Genomic DNA, 16943 nt, shown 5'->3' with positions numbered 1-16943 from the left:
CCATAGCTCAACTAGAGTTGGGAGGGGTATTTGTGTGTGTGTGGGGGGGGAAACACAACTGAAATTTCCTTGTGTTTTGAACAGGAATGTTTGTATTGATTTCTCTACAATGTGAATGTTTTATGGCTCTTTTTAATTTTGCAAATATTGAGTAGTTCCCACATTCCCCACCCCTTTCTTCCATTTTGCCACTGACAAGGGCAGCTTCAGCTGAATATAGGACAGCCCCCTCTTCCTCCTTTGTCCAGATATTCCAGGGTGTGTGAAACATAAAAGCAATAGAAAGATGGAGGAGGAAAGGAAGCAGATGGGCAGATAGCAGCAGGGAATGTGGCAAGAGGCTCCGTAATGCAGGCAGATGGATCAGAAGATAACTGTGTTCTTGGACAAGAAGTCAGTTACAAATCCAAGACATTCCGGGGAGCTCTCAGCAGTCTCTGCCTCCCATTTCTCCCATGCTTCGTGGCTGGTGTGTGTAGGAGAACGTGGCTTTTTGGAGCAGCAGTCTTATCCACAATGCCAGGGAAGATGCAAGGACTCTGTTCTCCTGACTTTCTCTACCTTTTTTTTAAGGAGAGCCAAACCATCTTGCAATCTCCTTCCCTTCCTCTCCCCACATTAGACATCTTGGGAGGTAGGGTGGGGCTGAGAGAGTTCAGAGAGAACTTCCAGTTCAGATTTGTTGTTCCTCTGTGGTTGTTCCTCTGTGGTGGGGCCATAGAGCAGCGGGACAGTAAATGTTTCACATGTAGAAGGTCCTAGGTTCAAGCCCTAACCTCTCTAGCTAACAGGATGTCTGATAGCCTGGAGAGCAGCTGGCAGCCAAAGTTGACAATAGACAAAGTAGATAATAGACAAAGTAGACAATGCTGTGCTGGGTGGACTTGACTCAGTGTAAGGATACTTTGTTCTTCCAGAAGGGTTGTAGTTAATGGAGCAGACACTTTGCCCAGAGAAGATTCCAGGTTCAGTCGCAGTCATCTCTAGTTAAAGGGGCCTAGGGGCAAAAGTATTGGGAAAGACTGTTCTGTGATTAAGACCCTGGAGAGGGTCTTTGGGGAGTGGCTGTGGTTCTGTGGTAGACCATCTGCTTGGCATGCAGAAGGTCCCAGGTTCAACCCCTAGCACCTTCAGTTGAAGAGATCAGGTAATAGGTCATGTGAGAGCTGCTGCCCATTAGTCTTAAGGTGGACAACTCAGTATAAGTCAGCTTCCTATGGTCCAGCAACCAAATAATGGGCAACCTTTTGAGCAAGTGGTACCCATTCTTGAGCAAAGTGAGGAGGGATGCAGCAGAGCAAGGACATCTCAAAAGTGGCCCGAAAGAGCTGATGTCAGGGTTGCTGTGTTGGTCTTCCCAGGTGCTCTGGTGTTTGACCTTCAGCTGCTTCTGTTGCTTTGATGCCAAACATCTTTGTCCGCCTTAAACCATAGCCTCTTCTCTGCTGTGATTCTAGAGCATTTCTTGTAGGATGCTCCCACTAGAGCTGAGAAGTTCCCCTTGCCGCTCTGCAGCTGTTATCAGCATCTGTTGGCTCTGCATTTACCCAACCTTGAATGTTGTGATAAATGTGAGTTCAGTAGATTAGGGTATCGTGTTATTACTCCCTCCACATGTTAAACTGTGACCAGATTCACTGGACTTCATTCTCAACACATCCTTTTTTGTTATTTTGACTCTGTATTTGTGAACATCTTCCTTCATGGAGTTCGGAAGAGCATACACAGGGCTATCCTGCATTATTATTGCATCCACAGTACAAGATGGGTTGGCGTGACCCAATGGCCTGTATCCAGCCACGTTCCAAAGATTTAAGGGTGCATAAGATTTTTAAAGGGGTAGCAGTTTTTGCAGATCCTAAATTCTCATTATAGCCCTTCATTACGCTGTTCTTGAGGGTCCACTGACCTCCCAGATACAAAATTCATGGGAGGGGGGTCAGTGAAAAAGGGGAATTTGCAGCCTCCCTCATAAGAAAACATTAGTGCCTTTAAGTCTTTAGTTGGATACAGGCCTGTAACGTGACTGGTAGGGATGCCAGCCTCCAGGTGGGACCTGGGGATCTCCCAAACTACAGAGATCAGTTCCCCTGGAGAAAATGGATGCTTTGGAGGGTGGAGTCTATTTCATTGTACCCCACTGAGGTCCCTGTCCTCCTCAGGGCCCATCCCCAAATCTCCAGGGGTTTCCCAGACCAAATCTAGCAACCCTATCTCCCCATCTCCTGCCGGTGGCCAGGGGGTACCTGGCAACCCTACATGCTGAACAAGGATTTGAATCCAGTCCTCCCTTGTCCATCTCTGTTGCCCCTTCTCTACTGGAGATACTGTTGCTTTTAAGTCAGCATTTGGGCCTGTCTTAACCTCACCTTCCTCACAGGGTTGTGTTAGGATAAAATGGAGAAGCAGAGAATGTTGCAGGCCGCTTTGGGTCCTCATTGAAAAGCGGGGTACAAATGAAGTTAAATAAATAATACCTAGAGGGACCAGTTTAAAAGTTGGCAACCCTAAATCCAGCACTCTACATCATACTGGTTCAGCGTAGTTTATGCAAAAATCTTGCCATCTGTGTGCATTTACGTCAAAGGTACATTTTCTGGAAATGACTATTAGTGTTCCTCAGCGTATTCCACTTGGTTCCACTTCGTGGAAGTTAACAGCTTTACATTTGGCATCTAGATTATTCCAGAGGGGTGATTGATGTAGTCTGTTGTAGCAAAACAAAACAGAAGTCTGGTCTTTAAGGTGCCACTGAACTTCTGTTTTATTTCATAGAATTATAGGGTTGGGAGGGGCCTCCAGGGTCATCTAGTCAAACCCCCTGCACAATGCAGGACATTCACGACTACTACACACACCATTGACCCCTACTCCATGCATAGAGGCAAAAATCCCCTCCAGGATCCCTGGCCAATCTGGCCTAGAGGGAAATTGCTTCCTAATCTTAAAGTGGTGATCGGCATTATCCTGGGTATGTAAGAAAGGACCATTTGGCATCTAGGATTTGAGAGAGAGATGTTGAAAATCCTATTTACTCCATTGCTTCTTGGCAGCTACAAAGGACTGTGAAGCGCTCTGTGTCGTCGTCCCCCCCCCTTATGGTGGTGAGAAAAATCATCCCTGGGTTTATGAACCCTCTCTCCTCCCTTCTCTGCCTGCTACTCAGCTAATTGGGCTTGTGTGCATATGCTTCTGATTAACAAAATTTGCATTGTTAATTGCAATCCCAAGGCAGGCCTGCTCCCTGGAGACCAGCCAACGAGCCCCTTGGGGTTAATTACCTCGGGGTGGGAGGGGACTCCATGCTGCCTGCCTGTCTGTCTGTCATGCCCTGCTGGGATGAAACTTCCTTCTGGTCTCCCTCCCACCTCTGCTGCCTGCCCTTCTTTTCTGTCTCTCCTCCCCTCACCTAGGGGCAGAGGAACAGCTGTAAGCAGGCTTCATTAAGATAAAAGGAAATCATTTTGAGGGGTTTTCTGCGAGAAATCTTTTACAACAAGACAGTAAAATGCTTCCAGCACAAATGTAGCCCTACTAAAACATCATCCCTGCTGTGCGGTCACTGAGTTCACTTGTAATGATGCTGCTCAGGTGGGGTTCCCTCCCCCACGGTTTCATTGTTTTATTTCTTATTTTTGCCTTGGCAAAGACAAAAAGAAATTGTGATACTTTGGCTCTGGACTGGGGGGGGGGGTTAAGTTATCTCCTGTGCGAAACGTCACCTGAATTTCAGCTTCTGGGAATTGTTTGTTGAATGGAAGCTGGAGGTGGCACCTTTCTCTTTCTCCTGCTGCTGGCTGTTTTTTGTTGGGCATTACCCTGGGAGTTTCATGTTCTTGGCAGGAAGGAGTCGAATCAGGTCCATAACCCACAAGAAGTTTTAAATGAGGGGACTGCGCAAGCCCCTTAACTTAATTGTGAACAGCATAGGCTCGGGTTGCACAGATGCTGAAATAGCATTTTCTTCCTGTGCATGCTTGGAGCGTGGCCATAGCTGCACCCCTTCTGTGCATGGAGAATTGAAGCTGATTTTCAGAAGCCTCTTCCCCATTTCCCAGCAAAGCTGTGGCTGAGATCTGGAATTTGAACTGAGATCTCCATATTAGGTATGTAGCCAGGATGATGCCAGTGGGAACGCCTCTCCTCCCACCTAGAACATTGATTCCCCCCCACCTACGACTTTGGGAGGGGGGACAGCTCCCCCACCCCTTTGTGATATTGCCTTTTAGAAACAGAGACTGTCTTCAAATAGGAACATTTCTGGTTTAAAAATAACCAGTGGCAGCTGGTACCCTGTGAAAGCGGAGGCGCTCCAAACTCCACCCTGCTCTGCCAGGCCAAGAATCTCTCCTGGTGGATTTTGCAAGATCCTTATATTTAAATGATCCCTAAAAGATCCCCACTGAGCTGCTGTGATCGCAGCAAGGTGCGTAAGAAGCTTCCGAAGTTAAATTTCTTCTAGTTACAACTTCCTAATGGTAACAATTCATAGCTACTAAAAGACACACAGGCTTGGTAAGAAGGTTAGAGAAGGTTATAAGGAAATCACTGGTTTTCCATTTGTTACTCCACTTTTGTTTCCAAACTGGAGTGCTATTCTGGGGAGCCTCCTCGTAATATCCCGTAATCATCCACTTTTCAGGTTTTCCCTGTCTTCAGCATGCTTTTCTGCAAACCTGGTCTGGTACAATTTTTTCTGAAAGAATGCCATCTAAGCATATAAGTACGCTGTCCGGATAAGATCCTACCCACAGCGCCAGTTTCCTCCTGTCAGTCATTTGCAGCTGCTGTTTTCCTGCCATGCCATTGGATAACTTTTTTTGTGGGGGGGAGGGTAATTGCTATAGTGCTATACCACTATTGTGCTATAACAGCATTTAAAAGCCACAAAAGTTCTCCAGTGGTACAGTGGAGGGGAAGTGCAGAGGAAATGGTGGCCGACAGAGGGAAGTATACAGAAAATTACCGTGTGCTCCATTCCTCAACATGAATGCTCTTGCATTCACAGCAACAATGAATGCAAAATGGAAAACTAGGGTTGCCAACAGGTCTGGATGAATACATCCTACTCCTTTAAGAGAAGCTTGATAGCATGTTATTTACCAGGTAATATTATTTATCTACATTCTATGAAAACCTTCACCTGCCCATTTTCACACATCAAAATTCTGTTTGTTTAATATTAAAACATATCCTGACTTTCCTCTTGGTTTAACCTGATGATTTAAGACTTGGTAATGCCAGTTCCTACCATAAGCTCTTTCTCTCCTTTCTTATCCATCTGTTTGAAACCTGACAAATTGCAGATTCCTTTATTTCTATCACTTTGTATGCACATTAACCCTAAATGTACCTGTGCTATCAATATTATTTTTTAAAATTTCCATACTGCTTTTCTGTAAACATGCACAAAGCCATGAACTAGTTCTTTTAAAAATATGTATATTGCAACTGCAGAGTGCCTGAAAAACCATTTAAGCTTGATGGGAAAGGTTGCCTTATGAGGCAGCTGAGAATTCTTAGTTGGCAATTCCTAGCTGTTTTGCAGATCTACAGTTCTCTAGATTTCAAGCAAAAGTAAGGAGTGAGTCATTACAGCTAAAGCAGTTACCCTAGGCGTGTCAGAAAGGGCCACTTGGCATCTAGGACTTGAGAAAGAGTTCCAGTTTGTTCTGTGCTCTGCCTTCTGATTTATTATAAGCTGGCAGAATGTACAATTCAATCAAGCCCAACTATAGACTTGCACAGGAAGCTGCCTTATACTAACTCAGACCATTACTCCATCAAGGCAAGTACTGTCTACTCAGACTGGCAGCTGCTCTCCAGGATCTCAGGCAGAGGTCTTTCTCATCATTGACTCCTTGGTCCAGTCGTTTTAACTGGAGATGCCAGGGATCAAACCTAGGGACTTTCTGCATGCTTTACCACTAAGCCACAACCCCTTCCCCTTCTTTTGCAAGAACAGAGATGGCTTTGGCCATTGGCAGCCCAAGAGACTGGCTCTGGATCCAGCAAGCTATGGTTCAGTGGAGCAAACCTAGTTAATGTAGACAAAAAGGTGTCTGTGCCACTAATGGGAAAGGAGGAAGATACAAAAAAAAAAAAGATAATAAGGTGCAACAATAATTAAATAACCAATCCTGTTTCCACCAGTGGTTGTCATTTATGGCTTTCCAGTTCCACTATATATGCCAGTATGTAGAATTTCAGTTATCCTGAAAGGTCTGTTATAATGAGCCTACAGCCCTTACCTTGCAAGTCCATTTCCACCTGCCCTGGCTTTTCCCACTACACCACAGCTGTGCACTGAGGGAAGTGCTGGTTTGCAGTATTCCTTTGCTCCCGCACATGGGCCTTCCTGATGTGCACGGTAGAAATAGATTGCCTTTGGCTTTTTGCTCATGTGCTTCATGCAGACAGGATTTATACATCACTATTGTTAGTGTGCAGAGCATTTCACATGCATTGTAGCAGGCATGGTGGTACTATCCACTGGTGGTAAAATGGGATGAAATACTTCCATCTGCAGGTGGGTATGGGGAGAAAAATCTTCAGGTGTTTCTCAAGCCAGAGCTGGCAACCCTTGACATTCTTGAAAGGTAAGGTTACTTGGGTCATGTGAGTGAGAGGGCAAATGGAAGGACTTATTAGTGGATAACTAACTTGTGTTAAAATAATCCCACCGTTTTGCTGACTGGCTCATGACATCTGTCCAACAGAGTAGATGTAAATCTGCTTTGTTCCTGCTGGAAGGATTTTCTCAGGAATAACTTAGACTTCACAGAATACTTTTTTTGTAAAGAAAAAGCAGTTTTTGGAAGAAGCAATTTAGAGCAGTCTAGGAAAGAGGGTACACTTTGTTCTTCCTATTCCCACTGCTTCCATGTTCCAAATCTTCCTCTCCTCAGCTTCCTCCACAGTGTTCCATACTGGACTCTGCCTTTGCCAATTGCCCATTTGGAACCCGACAGGTGAGTCCTCTGGGGAGCACCTTTCAAGCAGGGAAGCAGAAGGTGCATGAATAGGGTTGCCAGTTCCACCACCACCCCGGCCACTGGCAGGGGGCATAGGGTTGCCAGCTCCAGCTTGGAAAATTCCTGGAGATTTGGGGCGTGGAGCCTGGGGAGGACAGGGACCTCAGTGGGGTACATTGCCATACAGTCCACCTTCCAAAGCAGCCATTTTCTCCAGGGGAACTGATCTCTGTCATCTGGAGATGAGCTGTAATTCCTGGAGATCCCCGGGCCCCAGTTGTAGGCTGGCATCCCTAATCTGGGTTTAAGAATGCATACCCTCTGCTGCCCCACTCTAAATCCCCCCTCTTCAAACCTGCTTTTTCTTTTTTTTCTCTTTTTTTTAAAAAGGTGCCCATCAAGGTTTCTTTGCCTTCGCATATAACCTTTAGTTAGGCTCTGGCCCAGTCTCTGGGATGATAGCTCAGCAACCAGAGACATGTTTGCAAGCAGCAAGACAGCCCTGGGAGGCTGGTAGTTGTCTCTTGCAGCTTTAGAGAGAGCATCTGGTTTTCCTAGGAAAACATCCTGGCTGGGAACAAGTCCACAGCTACATGCTGCACTTCATCCCACTATTTTGTTATTAAAGAATGTCAGGGTGCGACACGAGGATGCTGGATTCCTTCTGTTGCCGTTTACTCTCTCGAAATCAGGATTCATGCCTCGAAAAGTCACCAGAGTTCTGTGGGAAGAAATCATTTAGGGGCAAATTGATTTACGAGGAACAGTTGAGAGTATCGTGCGACTCCCAGAACTCAAAGGGTTTGGGGCTGCTTCATGTATTCGGTATTAAGAATGTACACTGGTCACAATTAGAAACAGCTAGGTTGCGTTCTCCTGCGAGGTACACACTCCGGAGGGCTGTGGCTGGCCATGTATATAAGATATGAAGTAGATGTGTATTGGCTGTTCAAGTTCGAGGCTGTACACTGAGTGTACATCTTTATAATGTCTGGAAGGGAATTCAGGAGCTCTGTAGTTTAGCAGAAAGCTGTCCTTGAGGATTTGAATGAAAGGCTTCCATTTGTGGCAGGCCTACTTTCCCAAAGGCCTGAGATGTTGGATCATTGTGAGTGGGAACTGAGAGTTGAATGACCTTTTTTGAGGCAAATGCAAGATTTCCCAAGCCGTGGCTGTTTCTCCACAACTGTTTTGGTCCACCTTGGTTTTCTTACTGCAGCACTGTTTGGGGGAGCATCCACATGGTGGCATCTTCTTCAACCTGCTTCTGGGTTTCCCCCCTGCTTTGCTGCAACCTTTCCCAAACCTGGTTTGATACGTTTTTTTTAAAAAAGAGAGAGATTGCAGCCTTTGCATGCCATATGAATAGGAAAATGCTCATTATTTTAATGTACCAACCACTTTGGCACCTTTTTATACATACCCCAGTCCTTGCGGCAACCTTTCCCCTCTCCATTAGAGGGTTTTTAAATGTTGCTTCATAGCTGAGTAAGGGGGCCATTTGCTGTGACATTGTTCCACCCCGAGTTGAAAGTGGAGGGGAAATGTATCACAGAAAAGCATACTTGTGCTGAAGGATGATCCTTTCCACAGGTCTCTTCTCCTTCGTCTAAGAGTCCACAAGATGGTACAGTCCTGAGGGAGCAGGAAAGGACTGCATGTGGATTTGCTATTTGTAAATATTCCCCCATGTAAAATACTCTCTGCAAAGAAAAAATCTAGTGCTGCAAGGGGCGGGGGGAATCTAGCCCAGCTCACTCCCTGGTTTTCCACTTGTAGGGAAATGTGTACAAGATAGTTTGTAAAAACGCAGTTCCTCACCAGTCCTCAGAAAAAGCCCCCTGATGCCGTAGGGGGAGAATGGCCCCCACAGGGACTGGGGAAGGGGAAATGGCTGTGAGGACAAGACTAGGAAAATTCAGACTTTCCTGACCACATGGCGGTCAGTTTGGCTTTGCTGCCACCTTTCCGAAAACATCGCAGCAAAGTGGGTTTGGGAAAGTTTTGCAGAAAAGTTGAGGGAAACCCAGGGGTAGCATGCAAGCACTATGATGCCGGGGGGAAGCAGGGGGGGAAGGAAACACAACAGCATCCAAGCCAGGCCAAATAGCACATGTATAAGTGGCCTTAGTTTCTTGCATGTGTAGATCGAACTATTCCAGTGCAGCTAGTAATAGGATTTTGAGTCTAGGGATTAGATATCCAAGGACTGAATGCTAACACTCAGCTGACTTCTGCATTCTGCACCATGCCATCCAATTTAAGGTTGCCAGGCCTTGACAGTCCCATGGAGGGAGGCTCCAGCAGAGGGGATGAGCAGAAATGGTATCACCATGATGTCTTGATGCTGTTAACCAAAAAACTAGGAAGTGATGTATCCACGATGTGGTGATGCTCAAGAAAACCTGCAGATGTCTATGGTTTGACCATAGAGATCTGGGGGGGGGGGTTCCTAGAGCATCACAACAATATGATGATGTCACTTGCGGGTTTTTGGGCTGGAAATGGTGTTACGGCATTGTGCAACAACGTTTTCCTCTCCGTTTCCCCCCGCTGCTCATTAGAGCAGTGGTGGGGACCAGAGAGGATTGGTGGGAGCCTCCCACTAGACGTGGGTAAATGCCATCCCTACCATCCATAGCAGGGCAACTGAACATTGCCTTTGTGCCACACTGCAACTGAGCCATGGCATCTGCACAGCAAACTTGCACTATTGCTGCTGCCACTGTTGTGATTGGTGTACCATATGTTAAAGAGGCCTTGTGCCACAGCTTCCCTGATTGTAAAGATCCCTGATGTACCTTGGCCATATCTCCCGGGTTTGCCACAAACAGTGCAGGCAGAACTTGGTGCCATATGTACAAGATCACAGAAATGGGCATGCTATTCCAACATAGCCCACTGCTTGTGTTTACACAGCTTTTTTTAAACTTTGCAAAGTATATTGCAATCTTTTATTCTATGTGCCTGTGTGGTCAATTCCTATTTGTCCCATTTTACAGATGAGAAGGGGTGACTATATGTGAGAGATTCAAAACAGATAAAAGGAAGTATTTCTTCACATAACACATAGTTAAATTGTGGAACTCCCTGCCCCGGGATGTGGTGATGGCTGCCAACTTGGAAGGCTTTAAGAGGGAAGTGGACATGTTCATGGAGGATAGCGCTATTAATGGCTACTAGTTAAATGGATACTAGTCATGATTCACACCTATTTTCTGCAGTATCAGAGGAGCATGCCTATTATCTTGGGTGCTGTGGAACACAGGCAGGATGGTGCTGCTGCAGTCGTCTTGTTTGGGGGGTTCCTAGAGGCACCTGGTTGGCCACTATGTGAACAGACTGCTGGACTTGATGGACCTTGGTCTGATCCAGCATGGCTTTTCTTATGTTCTTATACGAATGAGCCTATTCCAGATGTGGAACTAGAACGCAGGCCAACAACTCTGTATCCTTTGAACTGCAGACTTTCAACAGCTATCCAGCTTACCTGAAAGGAAGACTAGATTTTCTTCCCCACATGTGCATCGGGGGGAGGGGGGATCTTAAATTCACATAGAAGTTCCCAGTGTGTACAGTAATTTAAAAACCTCTTTTTGTGTGGATAGCCTTTTCTTTATGGGGATTGTCTTCCATTGAGGGTCGGCTTCCTTTTGGGTAAATCTGGTACTGTTGTGTTTGATAATTGCAAGTGTGGATGCTGGTTAGAATCCCTGCCCCCACCCCCAGCCGTAAGCATGCACTGAAATCATGCAGGGTCGTAAGGAGGATGTCCTTTTTACTGCGTTCTGATTATGAGCATGGTGAAGCTGGTAAGCCCTGACCTGGATGGCCCAGGCTAGCCTGGTCTTGTCAGATCTCGGAAGCTAAGCAGGGTCGACCCTGGTTAGTATTTGGACGGGAGACCGCCAAGAAAGTCCAAGGTCGCTATGCAGAGGCAAGCCACAGCAAACCACCTCTGAAGGTCTCTTGCTTTGAAAACCCTACGGGGTTGCCATAAGCCAGCTGCGACTTGACAGCACTTTCCAACACCACCATCAAAGCTATTAAGAGAGAGTGTAATCTCCCCAGTGGTCCTGTGAACGCATCTGTAAGCTCTGCTCCAGCCCACCTCCCCAAAGCATTAAGGTCACTGCAGAGAATCCCCCTTGTCTACAGCCATAAATCCCCCTCCCCATGTGACAATGCCTGGGGATGTTGACTTGCTGTCATTGCACAATGCCGTGTTTGCTTTTGACAGTACGTACGTGTTGCCTCCACATTCCCCCACCCATCCCAGACCTGCCTGGGAGAATCCAGCATGCAGGCTATAAATATTACAATTTGTCTTTCCCCCCTTTAATGTAGTTCTTGGCAGTTTTTAATATTTTTAATGTTATTTCTGGTGAATGATGTAAACTACTTTATGTTTTTATGTATAAATAAATTTGTAAAAACCAGAGTTACACTCTTGGGGTTTTCTTTTCTTATATTTCCTGGACTGGGAGATTGTTTAGCCCAGGGGTATCAAACTCAATTGTTACGAGGGCCAGATATGACATGAATGTCACTTCGCTGGGCTGGGCCATGCCTCGTCAGCCCAGATTGAGAGTGTGGGGGGTGGCTGTCTTTGCTGGCTCATGGGCCGGATAAGAGCTCTCAAGGGGCCAGATCCGGCCCTTGGGTCTTATGTTTGAAACCCCTGGTTTAGCCTATGAGTGAGCTGTCACATGATTAAGGATTATTTTAGATGGGACGTGAATGAGGCGTAAGAACTTAGTTGTGTGGCTTGGATTGATTGATTGAATTTATACCCCGCCCTCCCCAGCCAGTGCTGGGCTCAGGGCGGCTTCCAACAAGAGTATACAACTATAATTACACCAATCAAGACATATCACATTAAATTAAAACTAAACTTTGCAGCCACTGTATCTCGGTTAGCACAGCATAGATGAACACATGAAGCTGCCTTTATCGCATCAGACCCTCGGTCCATCAAAGTCAGTACTGTCTACTCAGACCAGCAGCGGCTCTCCAGGGTCTCATGTAGAGGTCTTTCACCTCACCTACTTGCCCAGTCCCTTTAACTGGAGATGCCGAGGATTGAACGTGGGACCACCTGCATGCCAAACAAATGCTCTACCACTGAGCCATGGCCCAAACAGCCCATGATAAATTAGATTCTGAGACCAAGCAGAGTACCTTCTTTTGCTTCACCAGCATCACATTTAAATCAGGGCCCAGTAACATATGAACACACATGAAGCTGCCTTATCCTGAATCAGATCATTGGTTCCTCAAGGTCAGTGTTGTCTGCTCAGTCTGACAACTGCTCTCTATGGTCTCAGGTGAAGGTCTTTCACATCACCTACTACCTAATCCTTAACTGGAGATGCTGGTGATTGAACCTGGGATCTTCTGCATGCCAAGTGGATGCTCTACCACTGAGCCACATAGACCAATGTTCTGGTTCAGCATAATTTATTTAATTTATTTAAAATATCTATCCTGCCTTTCCGCAATGCCCAATGTTGAAAAATATATATAATCACCTTCATGAAATAAATAAATTTTATGTTAGTCTCTTGCCATGAAAACCCCAAAAAGGGGTCGCCATAAGTCGGCTGCGACTTGACGGCACTTTACACACACAAGTAAGTAAACATTAAATAAATAACCTTCAGAGTGGTAGTTGTATTAGTCCATCACAGCAGAAAAGAGTTGAGTGATACTTTAAAGACTTATTACATGTAAACTTTTGTGGAGTAGGTGTAGTTCACCAAAGTTTATGGCTTAATAAAACCGTTGGCCTTTAAGTTGCCGTGGGTTTCTTCCCCCCCCCCATTATAATTAAGGTAGCGAACAATTTTGTGCCTTTTTAATGTTGCCCCAAATCTGCCACCTTCGACAGACAGGAGTAAAGTCAGCCGTGAGTCTTTACATCAGATCACGGCTGAGGGAGTCACAATCCTGCAGCCCAGAAGGTTCAGTTGACAAAGCTCAGTGTCCCACTGGGAGGGGGCAGGTGTATAACAAGGGGGGGTCATGGGGAACTAGGCGATGTGCACCACTGTGACCTCTGGTGTATGAAGTTACCTGCACCCCCATTAGGGCTTCTTTGACTTAGGCAAGTGAAACGATGAAGCAGCCACTGCAGTTTATAATAAGGCTGAAAGTAACAAGCCCAGGGGAGGTTTGACATATTGATTCCCCTACCCCTTGTTCCTGGGTTTTGGCTGTGACAGCCAGATTGGAATATTTGCTAATGGCAGATGCTGCTCATCACATGCAGTCATGCGTGTGCGCATGATTCCTTCCTCGCATTCTTTCTCCCTTGCAAAAGCCACCAGCCGGCGTGAGCTGCGGCTTCATTATCAGGAACCCCATCTGCTACCTGTAAAACCTTCCCAGGGTAAACAAGAAAGAGCAGCCCTGTGACTGCCTGCTGGAATCATTCAGCACAAAGGACATATGCTACTCCCTAATGCTTTCTATGTTAGGTAGTGATCATCTCAAGGGCCAGGGTGAGGAAAATGCAACACTTGCAGCTTTTCTGTGTGCCATCCCAGTTTCCTTCCAGTGTGTTGCACACCTTTGTATTCATACCGCACTTTATGTGCATGTGGGAAGCCTGCAAAAGCCATTGCAAATGCTTGCTTGGCAAGTTCTCAGGGTATGTCCAAAGCAGCTACGTTTCGCAAGATCTATGTTAGTTCTATTATCTACTGCTAATCAGCAGCTAATGCTGGGATGTTGCTGTCATTGTATGGGCGTCTCATAGGGCACCATTCAGAGATAATGTGAAGATTGGAGCAAGATTACATTTTCCTTGGGCAGATGAGTTTGACTTCATCCTGTCTTTGCAATGTATATGACAGACGAGCCCTCATAGCGTAGTGGTTAAATTGTCCAGATGGAAATTCGTGAAGCTTGCTGGATGACCCTGGGCCAATCACCCTTTCTGTTAGCCTAACCTCCCTCACAAGGTTGCTGTGAGGATAAAATGCAAAACAGGAGAACCATGCTGTGAACTATCTGGAGGGGAGCATGTGATAGACAGATGCAGATGCCAATAAATAGCTGGTTCAGTTGCCATTTTATTCCTCACCCTAAGATTTTACCTCTTTGTAAAAAGCACGGAGAAAACCCCTTCTATAGTAATCTGCTGAGATTGGGAGGTCAAGCGAGGCAGGGCAATCCTCAAACTTTGTTGGATGATGACAAATCTGAATGGGGTCAATTTTGCTCCACCCCCTTTGGCCTTTGCTTTGGGGTCAACTTTGTAGGATTGTTGCAGGGAGAACCACACCTGGAAGCAAAATTCAATCTGAAAGCAGAAGAACGATGAAACAAAAGAGATAAATGATCCAAGTGTAGAACGGACCAGGGCCTAACAATTGTTATAAAGAATCAAACATCTTCACATTTCCATATCAAAGCCAAGGAAGCAATCTGACCACAGCTAAAGTTGCCAATCAGCCTGGAGAACAAATTTCTGTCCCAGAGGCTTATCAGGTGATGTTATTTACCTTCACGCTATTAAAAGCTTCAACTGCCCATTTCCACACATTAAGCCTCTGTTAAAGGGACAGACAATTTGGCAACCCTAACCACAACACAGACCATTATCCCTTCCAGTTACCTGCCCTTGGTTTCATTGATGTCATGCATAGCAAGTGCTGGTTCCTAACATTAAGTACTAGGTGTATAAATCACATTTTAATAACCTAAACCATTGAAATCACAGCTCCAGAGTAGGATCTGCTAGGCCTTGAGGATTCTTGCCAGTGATGTTCCTTTTACCCCATACCTGTTCTTTTACAGGTGCATGAATGTGCATAAGCACGCACATAATACATTATGCGCCCCCAAGTCCCTGTCATATGTATCTGTTGACATGGTGCATAGACCCTGTCCCTTCCCCAGCCTCAATTATGAGCAATCAAACCTCTGCAGCCTTCATAAAAATGACAGATGAGGGGAAATTATACCGCTAGCACCAAAAATAACAGGCGAATTGTCCTGTTGTGATCAATTTCCTCTGTATCGCACGGGACTTGGAGTGACGGCTCCTGGGTCATATCCCATTAGAAGTAGGAGGCAGCGCAGGAGGGAAGGGGGAAGATGGAAGGAATGTGGCAATCAGGAAAATGCAGGATGTCCCACCCATGGCAGCTATGCTATTTCCTCCACAGCATTCACTTCAGGGAGGAGGAGGAAGGGAAAGAGGAAGAAGAAGAGTTGGTTTTTATATGCCAACTTTCTCTACCACTTAAGGAACACATGAAGTTGCCTTATTCTGAATCAGACCCTTGGTCCATTGAAGTCAGTATTGTCTACTCAGACTGGCATCTCAGGAAGAATCAAACCGGTTTACAATCACCTTCCCACAAAAGACACCTTCCCACAAAAAAAAAGGTGGGGCTGAGAGAGCTCTAAGAGAGTGTGACTAGGCCAAGTTCACCCAGCTGCCTTCATGTGTAGGAGTGGGAAAACTAACCAGGCTCACCAGATTGGAGTCCGCCGCTCGTGGAGTAGTGGGGAATCAAACCCAGTTCTCCAGATTAGAGTCCACCACTCCTAACCACCACTCTTTACCACTACACCACATAAATAAATGAACGCAGTGAGGTTAAAGGGGCTCAAAGTTTTTAAAGGTAGCTAGAGCAAATAATTTCTTCCATGTTATAGGACTGGCCAGAAATGTTGGTTTGGTCCCTGCCTGTAGAGTTTCGGCATCATTTTTATGACTTTTTTCCTAATTGAGTAAAACAAGCACAGAGATTGGTGACAGTTTGATAATCCAGGGTCAGGGAGTTTTGATGGAGCTGAGCATGTCCTCTGAGCTGATGAAAGGCAACACCTCAGGTAGAAAATAAACCTGTAAAGAGGTGGTGGAAATTAACTTCCAATTTCAGCAAAGCACACTGGCTCACAATGCAAATGTGTTCTAGTAAAATGAGAACTTCTTTTGAAATGACAGCTCTGCGGCACGATGCAGAAAGAAATTTTGGCATGTAGTTTCACAGTCATGGCTCCTAATCGAGAAAGGTTAGTAATTGTAACTCTGTGAAGAGGGTAGAGCTGTCTATTCAAGAATCCTCTCATAGAAAACATAGGTAGATTGGCATATTTACAGGCAAAAATCGAAACCAAATCCAGTCTTTTCTTTAATATATGTAACGGACTGAATCAGGTTTGATTTCCCGCTCTTCCACATAAGTGGCAGAACCAGGTTCGATTCCTCGCTCCTCCACATAAAGCCTGTTGGGTAACCTTGAGCCAGTTACAGTTCTCTCAGGACTCTCTCAGCCTATACAGAGGCAGGCAATGACAAACCACGTCTGAATTTTGCCTTGAAAACACTGCAATGTAGCCATAAATCAGCTGTGACTTGACGGCACTTTACACACACACCCTGCCATTCCTCTTGACTGGAGGCAGTTATAAACTCGGGGATTATAAACTCATCGCCATTACCCAGAGGGTTGTTATAAGGATGAAATGGAGGGGGAAAGAATAAAGTTGGAAGCGGCTTTGGGGAGGAAAGCAGAGTATAAATAAATCATTCGTTATTCACTTGTGCTGAGAGTGAACGTTTGGTACTGCTAAGAAGAGCCATGAGCAGTTTTAACTCCAAGCAACAAGCAACTTTGCCCCTCTTCCCTCAAGAACTGGCACTGCGCTGCTTCTGGATTTTCCTAATCCCCCAAAACAACTGCCTTGGAAAGTGACTAGCTACCTTTAAAAACTTTGAACCCCTTTAACCTCACTGCGTTCATTTATTTATGTGGTGTAGTGGTAAAGAGTGGTGGTTAGGAGTGGTGGACTCTAATCTGGAGAACTGGGTTTGATTCCCCACAACTTTGATCATAGGCGGAGGAGAGACTGTCTCCCCCAGCCTTTTTTTATATGCAAATACTCCCCAGCCAATTTCCTCAGCTCCTCTGCTCTCCTTCAGCAGTGTTCCCTGCTTTACATCTGCCAGCC

Source organism: Euleptes europaea, chromosome 14, assembly GCF_029931775.1.
Source record: "Euleptes europaea isolate rEulEur1 chromosome 14, rEulEur1.hap1, whole genome shotgun sequence".
Lineage (NCBI taxonomy): Eukaryota > Metazoa > Chordata > Lepidosauria > Squamata > Sphaerodactylidae > Euleptes > Euleptes europaea.
Note: the sequence above shows the minus strand (reverse complement) of the source record.